This window comes from Elephantulus edwardii, unplaced genomic scaffold (genome assembly GCF_000299155.1).
Source record: "Elephantulus edwardii isolate Elephantulus edwardi_28Jun2011 unplaced genomic scaffold, EleEdw1.0 scaffold00046, whole genome shotgun sequence".
NCBI classification, from domain to species: Eukaryota; Metazoa; Chordata; class Mammalia; order Macroscelidea; family Macroscelididae; genus Elephantulus; species Elephantulus edwardii.
In genome coordinates this window covers 8,617,351-8,630,037 of record NW_006399796.1, presented here as the reverse complement: position 1 = coordinate 8,630,037, position 12,687 = coordinate 8,617,351, and the positions used below count along the sequence as shown (strand labels likewise).

The window sequence follows — 12,687 nt, the reverse complement described above, 5'->3', positions numbered from 1 at the left end:
AGCTCAAACAACTGCACTTCCATCATTTTTATTGCTCATAGACTAGGCCAGTCCTGACTGAGAGTCTGGACTCCACCAAAGGATGGGACAAGCAGCAAAGGCACAAGGGATCCTGGGGTAGGAGGATTTGTGCTCATTAAATAATGTTCCACACTGGGTGAATTAAAAGGTGATATAATTAAACATCCAGTGATAATACAGAAACACCATGTGCCATGAATGTTCATCTTCAGGTAAGCACAGCCATTGCTGTGAGTAATAATTTCTCACTGGTATTTGAAAGACATTAATTCATTGCTTGATTTTTTTATTTGAGTTAAAGAAGCTGTACTGCAATAGTGCTTTCAAAAGACACGTGATTTGAGTCCCCCAGGTGCTCTGAGGGAGCAGGATGAGCATTCTCCCCTCATGTGATTTCCTGTCCCTGAAAACCTGCTGGAGGGTCAGTTATGGGTCGGTTACGACTCACAGTACACAACAACAATGCAATTAATAACTTAACCATATGTAATGAACCCTGCATTGCCTTTCTCTTCATTTGACTTATCTGTTCATTTTTACTGCTCTTTACCTTCCTTCTTAGGGAGCTCTGGTGGCCTAGTGGTAAAAAACTGTGCTGCAATACCAAAGGTATGAGGTTCTAATCCATCAGCTGCTCCATGAGAGAAAGATGGGCAGTCTCCTCCCATGTGATTTACTGTCTCTGAAAACCTGCTGGAGGGTCAGCTATGGTCAATTCCGACTCAACCTCACACAACAGTAAACTCCCTTCTTATCTCTCTTAAACCTCCAAGATTGATTCTGTTGGCTCGCTCAGCCAAGATGGCACCAGTGGAGAATGTTGTGGTGGACACTGGAACTTTACTGAGGGACATGGCTCTGCAGGATATTGGGAAGAACAACCATACCATCCGAGGAGGTAGTAAGAGAGATTCAGGACAAGGCCATTCACAGGCAACTTGATATCTTGTGTTACAAGCTGCATTTCATGGGACATTTCCCAGAGAATGCAAAGTTGGTGATGGAGCTTTAAAAGAAAACTAGCAACTATTCATCTTACTTGAATCCACAATTAACACCTTTGGTACCAGCAGTCAGGAGAGAAGAAGATGTATTGCTTTGTGTAAATTCACTGTTAGGGACCCCTCTAAAATACTGAAGAGCAATGATGTCAGTTTGAAGACTAAGGTGCATCTAATTCTGGCTTTTCGGTCATTTGCTGTGCATCTGAGAGCTGAGTAATGGACAAGGAAGACAGAGTATTGATGCCTTTTAAGTTGTGGCATGGAGAAAAGTACTGAATATCCCATAGATAGCCAAAAGAATGAACAGGTATGTCTCAAATAAGGAACAGCCAGAGTATTCCTTGGAGGCAAGGAGGACAAAGCTTTGTCTCTCATACTTTGGACATATTACTAGTTGAGACTATTCCTTAGAAAGGGACACCATGCTTGTAAAGGTGGAGGCAAAAGAGAGAAAGACCCTCAAGGAGATGGACTGACAGGGTGACTGCAGCGATGGACTCATGTGTATCAGAGATAATGAAGATTGCACAGGATAGGGCAGGATTCAGATTTGTTGTTCATATAGGGTCACTGTGAATTGTACTCTATTCAATGCCACCTAACAAGAAGAAGAAATATCCAAGCCTCTCTTCCACAGATATCTAAGTGCCTGCACTCACCTACCAGCTGGAGACAGAATTTGTTGGGTTGTATCATTTAAAATAAGAACCAGAAAAGATTAAAAAAGTAAGTTCACCTATTCTGCATCCAGAAATTCCTATTCATTTCTAGTTTCCACCTTTCCTCAAAGCCTAAACCCCTGAAAGAAGCAGAAGATCATGGATGCCCACTGAGTGAGCCTGAGAACACAGAGTTCAGTTCCTTCCTGTTTTGAAGAAACCCTTTGCCCAGTATGGCTCCTGACCTCCAGGACTTGTTGAGGTGAAAGTTTTACAAGTAAGGCATAAAGGGGGGCGGGGGGAGAGGGAGAAAGGGAAGAGAAAGAGGAGGAGGAAGCAGAGAATGGATTTGAAAAGAGAAAATAATGATGGGAGTGAGTGGATAACTCCCATCATTAATCAATTCCCAACATTAAGCAGCTCTAGCAGGAGTTGGAGCAGCGCCATGTGAGTCCACATGCGTGACCACAGGCTTTTGTTGTGCACAACGTTCTGCTGCAGGTACTGGCAGTGAACGTCATGGTGGTTCAAAAGACTCAGGGCTACACCTTGAACTGTTGTTGTTGTTGTTAGGTGCCGTCGAGTTACAGGTGACTCAATAGCGACCCTGTGAACGAAAGTCCTGGACACGTCTTGCATAACTTTTGTTTTTTCTCTAGGTTCATAGGGTTTCCAGAGGCAAGCTATTGTGGAAGTGGATGCCACTCCTGCTTCCAAGCTTGTTTTAATTGGGGAGCTTCACCAAACACTGTCCACCATGGGTAACAGCATTCAGCTTCACAGCAATCACGAGTTACCTCTGTACAGCAAGTGGAATACTGGGGTTACATTACATGACCTAGAAGAATGTTTCACTACCACAGCTATTTCAAGGCAATGTCCAACATGAGCCAAGTCTTCTCTACAGCTCCAACTATAGAGACCAGACCCTGAAGAATATGTCTGTGACAGTAAGAGATGATGACACTCTGCTCAAGCACTTTTACTATACTAAAGTAAGACTCATAGCAACTGTTTGAACATTGTGCTATTTCATGCCATCCTCATCATCTCTGACACAAGTAAGCCCATTGCGGCAGTCCATCAGTCCATCTTGTTGGATATCTTCCTCTCTTTCTCTGACTATACACCTTTCCAAGCATGATGACCCTTCCTAAGGGATAGCCTTGCCGAGGAATATGTCCAAAGTATGAGAGACAAAGAAGCATCACCATTCTTGCCTCCAAGGAACACTTGGGCTGCATCTTATACAATACATACTTGTTCATTTTTTTGGAAGTCCATAGGATATTCAGTACTCTTCTCCAACACCATAGCTCAAAGGCATCAACTCTTCAATCATACTTTTTCATTGTCCAGCTCTTGAACCGTAGCCTGAAGCAGATGCACCTTGGTCTTCAAACTGACATCATCACTCTTCAGTATTTTGGAGAGGTCCCTAACAGTGGACTTACCCAAAGCAATATTTCTTTATCTCCTGACTGTTGGTATCAAGGGTGTTAATTGTGGATCCAAGTAAGATGAAGTCATTGACAGTTTCAATCTTATCTCCAGATATCAAACCCCATCTGACTGAGGCCTCAGCTGTGACCCTCTCAAAAAACTAGGCAGAAAACCAATTTGTTTGCCCCTGACTCTATAGCCAGCGTGTTTCCCTTTTCAGAGAACCACATCTCTAGCCACTCAGCTACCTTGTAGATCCAAGATAGCATGTAGGAGATGGTTGAATCTCAACCCTTCTATAAAGAAGTTGCAAAGAAAAGGTGACGTGAACACTGCCACAGGCAGACTGTGCTTCAGCTGAGGAGTACTCATGTCTCATGTCCCCAGCTGTGTCATGTCCAGAACCACCTGGATGGGAACAACAGTTCAGCAGAGAGCTGCTTCTGGACTTGCCATGGTGTGCTGAGTCTTTGATAAGACAGGGCCTATTTGGTCTCTGAGCTTCCAGAAAGCTTGAATTCCTAGCATGTTGTATAGAATTAGAAAGAAACAGAAGTGCAATCTCCTCCACCTTTAAAGAGGTAAAATTTTTCACATGGTAATATTTTTATAATAAATGTGGTTTAAAGCTAGAAATTGAAAAGATTGATTCTATCAATGTATAAAGTTTTCCTTAGATTTTTACAATTGTGATATTCTACTATAATTGTCCTTTTGTAATTCACATGTCACTCAATACAGTATGTTCTAAATTCATTCATGCTGGGCAGATTTCACAAATTCTTCATTTTTGAGTGATATATCTCCACCGGATAAATGTACCAGAGTTTCTTCAGCCATCCATCCACTGATGGATGTGTGTGTTGCTTACAACTCTTTGCTGTTGTAAATAATGCAACAATAAACAAAAATATGTGTGTATGTTAGTTTGTGCCATTGATCTTATTTATTTAGGATATGTGTCTGATAGGGCGATTGCTAGATCAAGTAGTATTTCTAGTCTCAACTTTCTAAGGATGTGCCAAACTGTTCTCTATCTCACGGGTGTTATTTTGTAATTCTATTTAGAACAATTGAAAAATTATATTTGAAGTAACTCTGTTAGAGCTAGGAAATTTTTAGAAATCTCTTGATGATGGCATGTATAGGTACTAGATTTTATTTGACAAAAAGTTTATTTCTGTTTATCCAAATGTTCCCTATTTCCCTACTTTAAAAGCTTTCAGTGAGCTTTTGCTTGAAAACAGACAGCCCTTGACTTACCAATGCCTGGCAAGTTCTCTGCAGGCAGCTGGAAGCAGCGAAACTACCTATGAAGAGAGGTGGTGTTGCTCTGAGCCCCTTCAAGAGCACAGGAAGCCTACTGCTTGCTGACAGAGCCAGCCCTGCATTGACTTATTTTAGTCTCTAGACCTCAGCATTGTTATCTTTCAAATCAGAGGTTCTGGATTACAACCCTTCCCATTCTGAGAGAGTAAGACCCTAGAAGAAGCGGAGCTGGGGCTGGGCATTTCTGCCACGTTCTTACCAGGCCTTGTTGGTGATGACTGCAGTCCCTACAGACCAACACAGTGGGAGGATGCTGAGATCTACAAGGAGCTGGGTCTGTGAGAAGGAGGTGGAGATAGAGTGTACTCACCTGACAACAGAATGAGACCCCATGTCCTTCCTCTCTACTTCTCCATGCTAGTATTTTAAAGACTATTTTTAGTTGCTAAGCTTTAAAAGAAGGAACTCTAGTGGCCTAGTGGGTAGGAGATGTGCTGCCAGCCAAAAGCCAGGAGGTTCGAATCCACCCTCTGTTCCACAGGAGAAAGGTGGACAATCTCTTCCCATGCAATTTACAACCTCTGAAAACCCACTGGAGAGTAAGCTATGCATCAGTTCTATTTCAATGGCAATTAGTTGTTTTGTTTGCTAAACTTGAAAAAACTATCTGTGTTTACAAGATTGAAGGTCTATTTTTGCAAAAGAAGTAATGTTGTTATTAGATGCCGTTAACTACCATTCATGGGGAACACTGGTGGCCTCATGGCAAGAAGCTGCGCTGCAATCCTGAGGGCGTAAGGTTCTAATCCACCAGCTGCTCTGGAGAAGAAGGATGGGTAATCTCCTCCCATGTGATTATCTGCCTCTGAAAACCCATCAGAGTCACTATGGGTCAGTACACAACAACTATGACTCATAGCGATCCTATGAAGAACAGAGCTAAACCTTGTCCTAGCCTTCACAGTTAACAATGGTTAATAATTGTTCATTCTAGAAAATGTTTCCATTTCTCTACATCTAAGATTGTTGTTATTTTGTTGAATGTCACCAAGTCAGAACTGACTCATAGCTGACCCACCAGCAGGTTTTCAGAGGCTGGGAGGAGACTGCCCATCTTTCTCCTGTACAGCAGCTAGTGGAGTCAAACTGCCTGCCTTTGAGTTGGCAGCACAACCCTTACCCATCAGGCCATCAAGCTGTTGTTGTTGTTAAATGCCGTCAAGTCATAGATGACTCGTAGCGACCCTATGAATGAAAGACCTGAACACTTGGATAACTTTCATCCTTTCTCCTAGTTCATAGAGTTTCCAGAGGCAAGCTATTTAGGAAGTGGATTCCACGCCTGCTTCCAAGCTTATTTTAATCAGGGAGCTCCACCAAACACTGTCCACCATGGTTGACCATTCTCGCATTTGACACATCGGTGTCACAATGTTTAGCATCACAGCCACCACGAGTTACCTCTGTACAGCAAGTGGACATATCAGGGCTATACTTCTTAGAAGAATGTCTGACCAAAAACAATTAAAACCAGGCCTGAGGGCTGCAGATTAAAATCAGCCACCATTGGCTTGGTAGCATAACTTTCTATCTACTAGGCCAAAAAAGCTCTATGTTGTTATTGTTGTTGTTTTGTTGTTGTTGTTGTTAAGTGCCATCAAGTAATAGATGGCTCATAGCAAACCTATGAATGAAAGACCTGAACACTTTTATAACTTTCATCATTTCTCCAAGTTCATAAAGTTTCTGGAGGCAAGCTATTTCAAAAGTGAACGCCATTCCTGTTTCTAAGCTTGTTTTACTCGGGGAGCTCCACCAAACACTGTCCACTATGGGTGACCATTTTCGCATTTGACACATCAGTGTCACAGTGGTTAGCATCACGGCAACCAAGAGTTACCTATAGCTCCCTCTAAAACATCTTAGTTTTTCTGAAAACATAGTTTAAACTTCCGATTTGTATATAACATAAAGTACAGATATATAATCATTTGATTAGATGGAAAAATTGAATGGAAATATGAGCTAATGAGCACAAAGAGACCAAAAGAAGAAATATTAAAACATTAGTAAACAGTATTTACTTTGGGGTATCAGGACTTTGAATATTTTTTCCTTTTATTTTTCTGAATTAAGAGTAACCTCATCTTATGAGTAAATTCCAGTCCCCAGTCTGTCTATAAGTCAAATTAGTACTTAAGTTGGAATAGTTTTTGGTTTATATCTAACAAATTAGTCAAATGTCTGTCTTGTTATTGTATGTACCATCGAATCAACTGAGACTCGTAGTGAACTATGAACAACATATATATGTATATGTACCTTCCTATGTTTAGAACACTGAAGAAATGCTTCCATGTATATAAAAATTGTTTTAATATGATGTTGTTGTTGTTGTTGCTGTTAGATGCTGTAGAGTCGACTATGACTTATAGCAGCCTATGAACATCAGCTCTGAACCCTGTCCTGTCCTGAGTCAACCTCACCATCTCTGACGCACCTGACACCATTACCAGAGTCACAGTGTAAATTCATCTTACTGAGGTTCTTCCTCTCTTGTATTGACCCTCTCTACCTTTTCAGGAATGATGTCCCTCTCCAAGGACTGGCCCCTCCTTACAACATTCCCAAAGTATGTGAGATAAAGTTTCACCATCCTTGCCTCCAAGGAGAACCCTGGTTTCGCTTCCTCCAGGATAGACCTGTTTGCTCTCTTGGGAGTCCATGGCATGTTCAGCACTCTCCTTCAGCTCCACAATTTAGAGGCATTGATTCTTCTGCCATTTTTAGTCATTGTTCAGCTCTCAGCTGTATAGCAAGCAATGGAGAAGACCATGACTGGATCAGATACACCTTTGTCTTTAGACTGACACTGTTGGTCCTTATCACTCTGGAAAGGTCCCTGACAGCAGATTTTCCCATTGTAACTCATCTTTTGATTTCCTGACTGCTGATGCTAAGGGTGTTGATTTTGCATCTATGTAAGATGAAATCTTTAACAACTTCAATCCTTTTCACATCTGTCATAATTTTGCCTATGTTCTAATGCAGTAGTGTGTTAGTAAGCATTGCAAAATAGCCCTTGTTTGTTACTAGGACTCATAGTATATACCGTGGGCATGCACACACTTGAGCTGCACAAGAGCTAACAAAGGAAATGAAGGTGCTGAGAAGTGCCTCTCAGCTAGTGACCTGTTCCTGGGCTGTGCGACTTTATAAGCATCGAGGGTCACCTGCTCTGCTTGGTTATGATACTTAAATGCAGGTACATGTAGGTCTTCACAGGTGAGGAACTCATTATAAACCTCAGGCTCTGTGGATCAAGAAGTGATCAACCAGTAAATTGGGAGAGACCTCCAAATGGTTCAGATTCCCTCTGGCACTGAGTAACTATTTGCCCCTTGCCCCCCGAGTTCTTACCTTTGTGCTATGTCTGCAAGGCCTAATACTCAATCTCACTTTCCTCTTTTCTTCTCCCCTGCCTTATCAGTCCAGGGGGCATAGAGTTGGGCTGCTAACTGAAAGGTTAAGACTTCAAATCTCCAAGCAGTTCTTCAGAATGAAGTCATCGACTTCCACTAAGTTTGCAACCTTGGAAACCCCAGAGAGAGTCATTTGGAGTCAAAATCAACTTGAGGGCTTGAGTTTGGTTTGATTGGTTACCAACTTAATAAGGAATTGGAGCCTGGGTGTATTGAGTCAGAAGTTGGAAGCAGAAACTGACAGATTTAGAAGTCTATCATATTTTTAACTGAGCTCTGATGCTAGTTTATTTAATGATGCAAGAATTATTATTGGACGCTATATGAAGTTTGATTTATAACTGCAGATTGTACACAAGTCATCTGGGTTTTTTGTTGTTTTTATTGTTGTTTATAAGTTGGCTATTTTTAACCTGGGGACTGCTAGTAAAAATATATTTTTTTTAAAAAAAAAGTATATGGAGAAAAATAAATGTGCTCAAACTTACCTATTCTGGCAGTCCCATACCATGTTACTGATAGGTATATGTTTAAGGAACATCTATGAATTTTGTTTCACTCCTAAAATAATACATTCCCTTGTTTGCATAGTTTGTCGTAGAAACAGTGGCTTGCAGTTTATCTTCTATTTGAGCCTAATTTTATGGCTGTGGATTAACCCCATGACAGAGAATAGGATCTAGATTTACAATACCAGTGTCCATTCACTCCAAGGAAAGCCTATTAAACTGTCACTCTAAGATGCCCAGACCGTCACAGCCTGAAAGTTCATCTTGAAGAGCTCAGCAGCCATGAGACCTGAGTTCAAATAGGTGAAAGCCAAACAAAAACACCAAGCAAACCAAAAAAATCTTAAAAAGACAAGATCTGCTTTCTGTAACAATTTCAAATATGTATGCTCAGTGTCATTTCTTGATCAGCACTTGGGATCAGAAACCCTAAGAGCCATTCGCTTATCAGTTGATGGGAGGAAAGATATTCAAGGAGAGAGAAAAAAATCCCAGACATTGTTAACCAGTGGCCAGAACCAAATCTACAAAATGATAATGATGTCAATGTTTAAAAAAGGTAGGACTTTTAAAAACACAGTAGTGCACAGACATTAGCAAGTATGATGTTTTAACAAGAAGACAGATGTGACCATATTGTTTTGCCAGTTGTTTTTGCTTTGTTTTTTTTGAGAGGAAGGTAAAATTTATTTCTAAGGATACTAATTATATCCCAAGTTGCAATCAAGAAATAATGGCTCTATAAGCTACACTACCTCTAATTGGGCTTAAAACTGGGTATTTCACTAGAAAAGTAATGCTGGAGAGCCATTTAATGTCAACTAAAATTAGCAGTTATTTGAATTTTCCAAAATTTCCCATTATTAAGAAAAATCATTTAGGTAATTTATCTTAGTAAAAATGTGCACACAGACATGTTTAAAGCAGGATTTTACTCTTGTTGCAATAGCAGTTTCCAAACACACAATGAGAAGTCATTAACCAATCAATGAGGTCAATTTGTATTTTACGTTTTAAACATAATAGTAGTTTTGATGCAGTCCCACAAAGCATGCTTTAAAGTAATAGATCTGCCAACTTCAAAAATATCCCTTGACTTTACTCTTACTTATTGCCAGTAAGTGAAAACCGACTTATACCTGGCCTTTGTTAGGTCTCCGAGACTGTGAACCTCACAGGAGGAGACTGCTCATCTTTCTCCCGAGCCAGTCACTGGGGCGTTTGAACTGCCCAAGGGTTAAGCAAGCAACTCCCTATGTACAGGCCCCCGGTGCTCCCTTCCTTTGATTTAGGCTTTATTATTTCAACTGTCTCTAGTGAGGGCATTTCTACTTGTATAGCTCTCTTTAGTTTCTTTTTTGTGTTTAGTGTTTCATGTTAATAGATTCCATAACTATTACATAGAATACACCTATTAGCAAATGTTCAGGAGCAAATATTTATATCAAGATTGTTTCAAAGTCAAAAGTCATAGTGCATACTAAATAACAGTAAATAGGAAAGAACATAGATAATTAAGTTATTAATTAGTTAATAGTTAATATTAAGTAATAATATGCTGCTGTTATTGTTTGTTGTTATTGTTTGTTACTCTATCCTGTGCCAATCGCACTGCCTCTGACACACCCATCCCGATTACCCCAGTCACTGAATCAATCCAACTCAAAGAAGGTCTTCCTCTCCTGTGCTGTCTCTCCACCTTTCTATCATCCAATTCTCCTTCTGTCCTCTTTAGTCACGTCCAGCTCTCTGACGTATAGCAAGTGATTGCAAAGACCATGGCCTGTATCAGGATCATCTTTGTCTCCAGAGTGACATCATTGCTCTTCAGTACTTTGGAGAGGTCTCTAACAGCAGACTTTCCCACCGCAATATGTCTTTTAATTTCCTGGCTGCTGGTGCCAAGAGTGTTGACTGTGGAGCCAAGCAAACTAAAGCTGTTAACAGTCTCAATCCCTTCATCATCCATCATGATGCTGCCAATTGGCCCAGTGGTGGAATCTCAGTTTTCTTGATATTGACAATTCAATAATATTAAAATAGATCATTTCCAAAGCATAAATAAATAAATAGCAGTTATCTGAATTGTCTAGGTGGATACCCCCAGCCCTTATCTCAATGCAGCATGAAGTAGGAATTATTAAATCATTCAAACACTTAAATTTAACCTTGTAAAGAAGACATAACTTAATTTTTGGAGTATAATCAATGTTTAATCAATGTGCTATTTCAATTATGTTGCAAGAACCATATTCACTAATTCTAAATTCATCACTCCAAGTTATCATGTTCAAATCCAATTGTCTTTCCATGATCCTTCAATTAGCCATTTTTAAAAATTAAATTAGTTATTTGTGAAAAATCAGGGGTTATCACTTGTCATTAAGGGTGTTAGTCAGTTTTATCCAAACTGGCAAATAAAAGCAACATCACTTTTTAATCCCTTGAACATTTTGTCACTGAAACTTTGACAATGTGAATAACTACCTATGCACATTAAAATCAAGGATGATATGTTGTTGTCTTGCTGCTGTGTGTCATTGAGTCATAAATGACTGATAGCTGGCCCTCGAGGAGACTTTCAGAGTCAATTAATTGCATGAGCAGAGACTGCCCATTTTTCTCTCTCGGAGCAGCTGGTGGATTCGAATCATGTACCTTTTGGTATTGCAGTGCAACTTCTTACCACTCGGTCAACAGAACTCCCTGAGAGATCCCAGAAATCACTCCTGGTCCTAACGGCCAGCCAGCAGACCTTAGTTTCACCTGATGATCTTAAGGGCTGTATATTTCCCTCATTCTAATACTTGAAAGCAAGTCCCCAGGCAAAAGAATTCACTGTTCAAACAGCTAGTAATAATAAAGACCATAGACACTTATTTGTTAATAAATAATTTAACAAAGATTATTTGTGGCAACTCCATCATAATTTCATAAGACGCTAATATTAACCAATTAAGAGTCTATTTACACACACACACACACACACACACACACACACACACACAAAAGGAGTATGTTACTTACAAGAAATGAGTAATGGTCCCATGGTGGATTAAGAGTTAGTGTGCATACTTACCTGGCAGGGGAGATACCATGATCACGAAGGTGGTTTTCCAAGGGCGAGGCTTATCCATTGCACTCGGGATGTGCTGACCCCTGCGATTTCCCCAAATGTGGGAAACTCGACTGCATAATTTGTGGTAGTGGGGGACTGCGTTCGCGCTATCCCCTGTAAAAAAAAAAATTTAAAAAAAGAGTTAGTGTGTGGGGGGCATTGTGTACCAATGAAGGAGTTTTTATTTGGCTTTTCAAGGAGAGGAGCCAACTGGGGAGGGGGAGGGGAAAAAAGTGCAACAATGAAAGAATAAAATTCCAAAATCTCTGTAGATGTTCATTGAAATTAATAAAAAAAAATATACAAATTAAAAAAAAAAGAGTTGGTTGTGCTGCAGACCCAAAGGCACATGGTTTGAATCTATAAGCTGCTCTGTAGGTGAAAGATGGGCAGTCTCCTCCCGTGTGATTTACTGTCTCTGAAAATCCACTGGAAGATCGGCTATAGACCAGTTCCAACTTGATAGTACACAACAACAAAAGTGAGAATTCACTGCAGTGATACAAGCGTGCTGTCTCCTCCCACAGAGGTTATATCATTAGAAATCCAATGAAGAGTCACTATGAGTGCAAATTGTCCTGACAGCAGAGGTAAGTGAGATTTACATAAAAAAAAAGAGAGGAAATTTAACAAAATAGACCAAAAACAGAGGGAGAGAAATAAACAGAAATATAACCTCAAAGTCATATTGACTTTACAAGAAATAGAAATTTAAAGCTTGTCTCTGATATGCCAGGGCAGAAACTATACTACATATAATAACAATGTACTCCCTTTGTTGACGTTAGGTGTCGTCAAGTTACATACCCTGTGCCAACCTCATCACGTCTATACGTTTTAGCCGATTGCTGCAGTCATTATGTCAATCCACCTCATTGGGGGGTCTTCTTCTCTTTTGCCGACACTCTACCTTTCCAAGCATGATTCTCCTTCCCAAAGAATGGCCTCTCCTAGCAACATGCCCAAAATATGTGAGCCTAAGTCTCACCAGGAAATTAAAAGTCGCATTGCCATGGCAAAGTCTGCTGTTAGGGACCTCTCCAGAGTACTGAAGAGCAATGGTGTCTCTATGGAGACTGAGGTGTATCTGATACAGGCCATGGTCTTTGCAATCACTTGTTATGCATCAGAGAGTTGGACAATGACCAAAGAGGATAGAAGGAGAATTGATGCCTTTGAGCT

At 40.3% G+C, this 12,687-nt stretch overlaps 1 pseudogene; it reads left to right on the top strand.

The window, feature by feature from the left end:
• Positions 1–822: 822 nt before the first annotated feature.
• Positions 823–2,050, top strand: LOC102875777 (annotated as a pseudogene).
• The last annotated feature ends 10,637 nt before the right edge of the window (positions 2,051–12,687 follow it).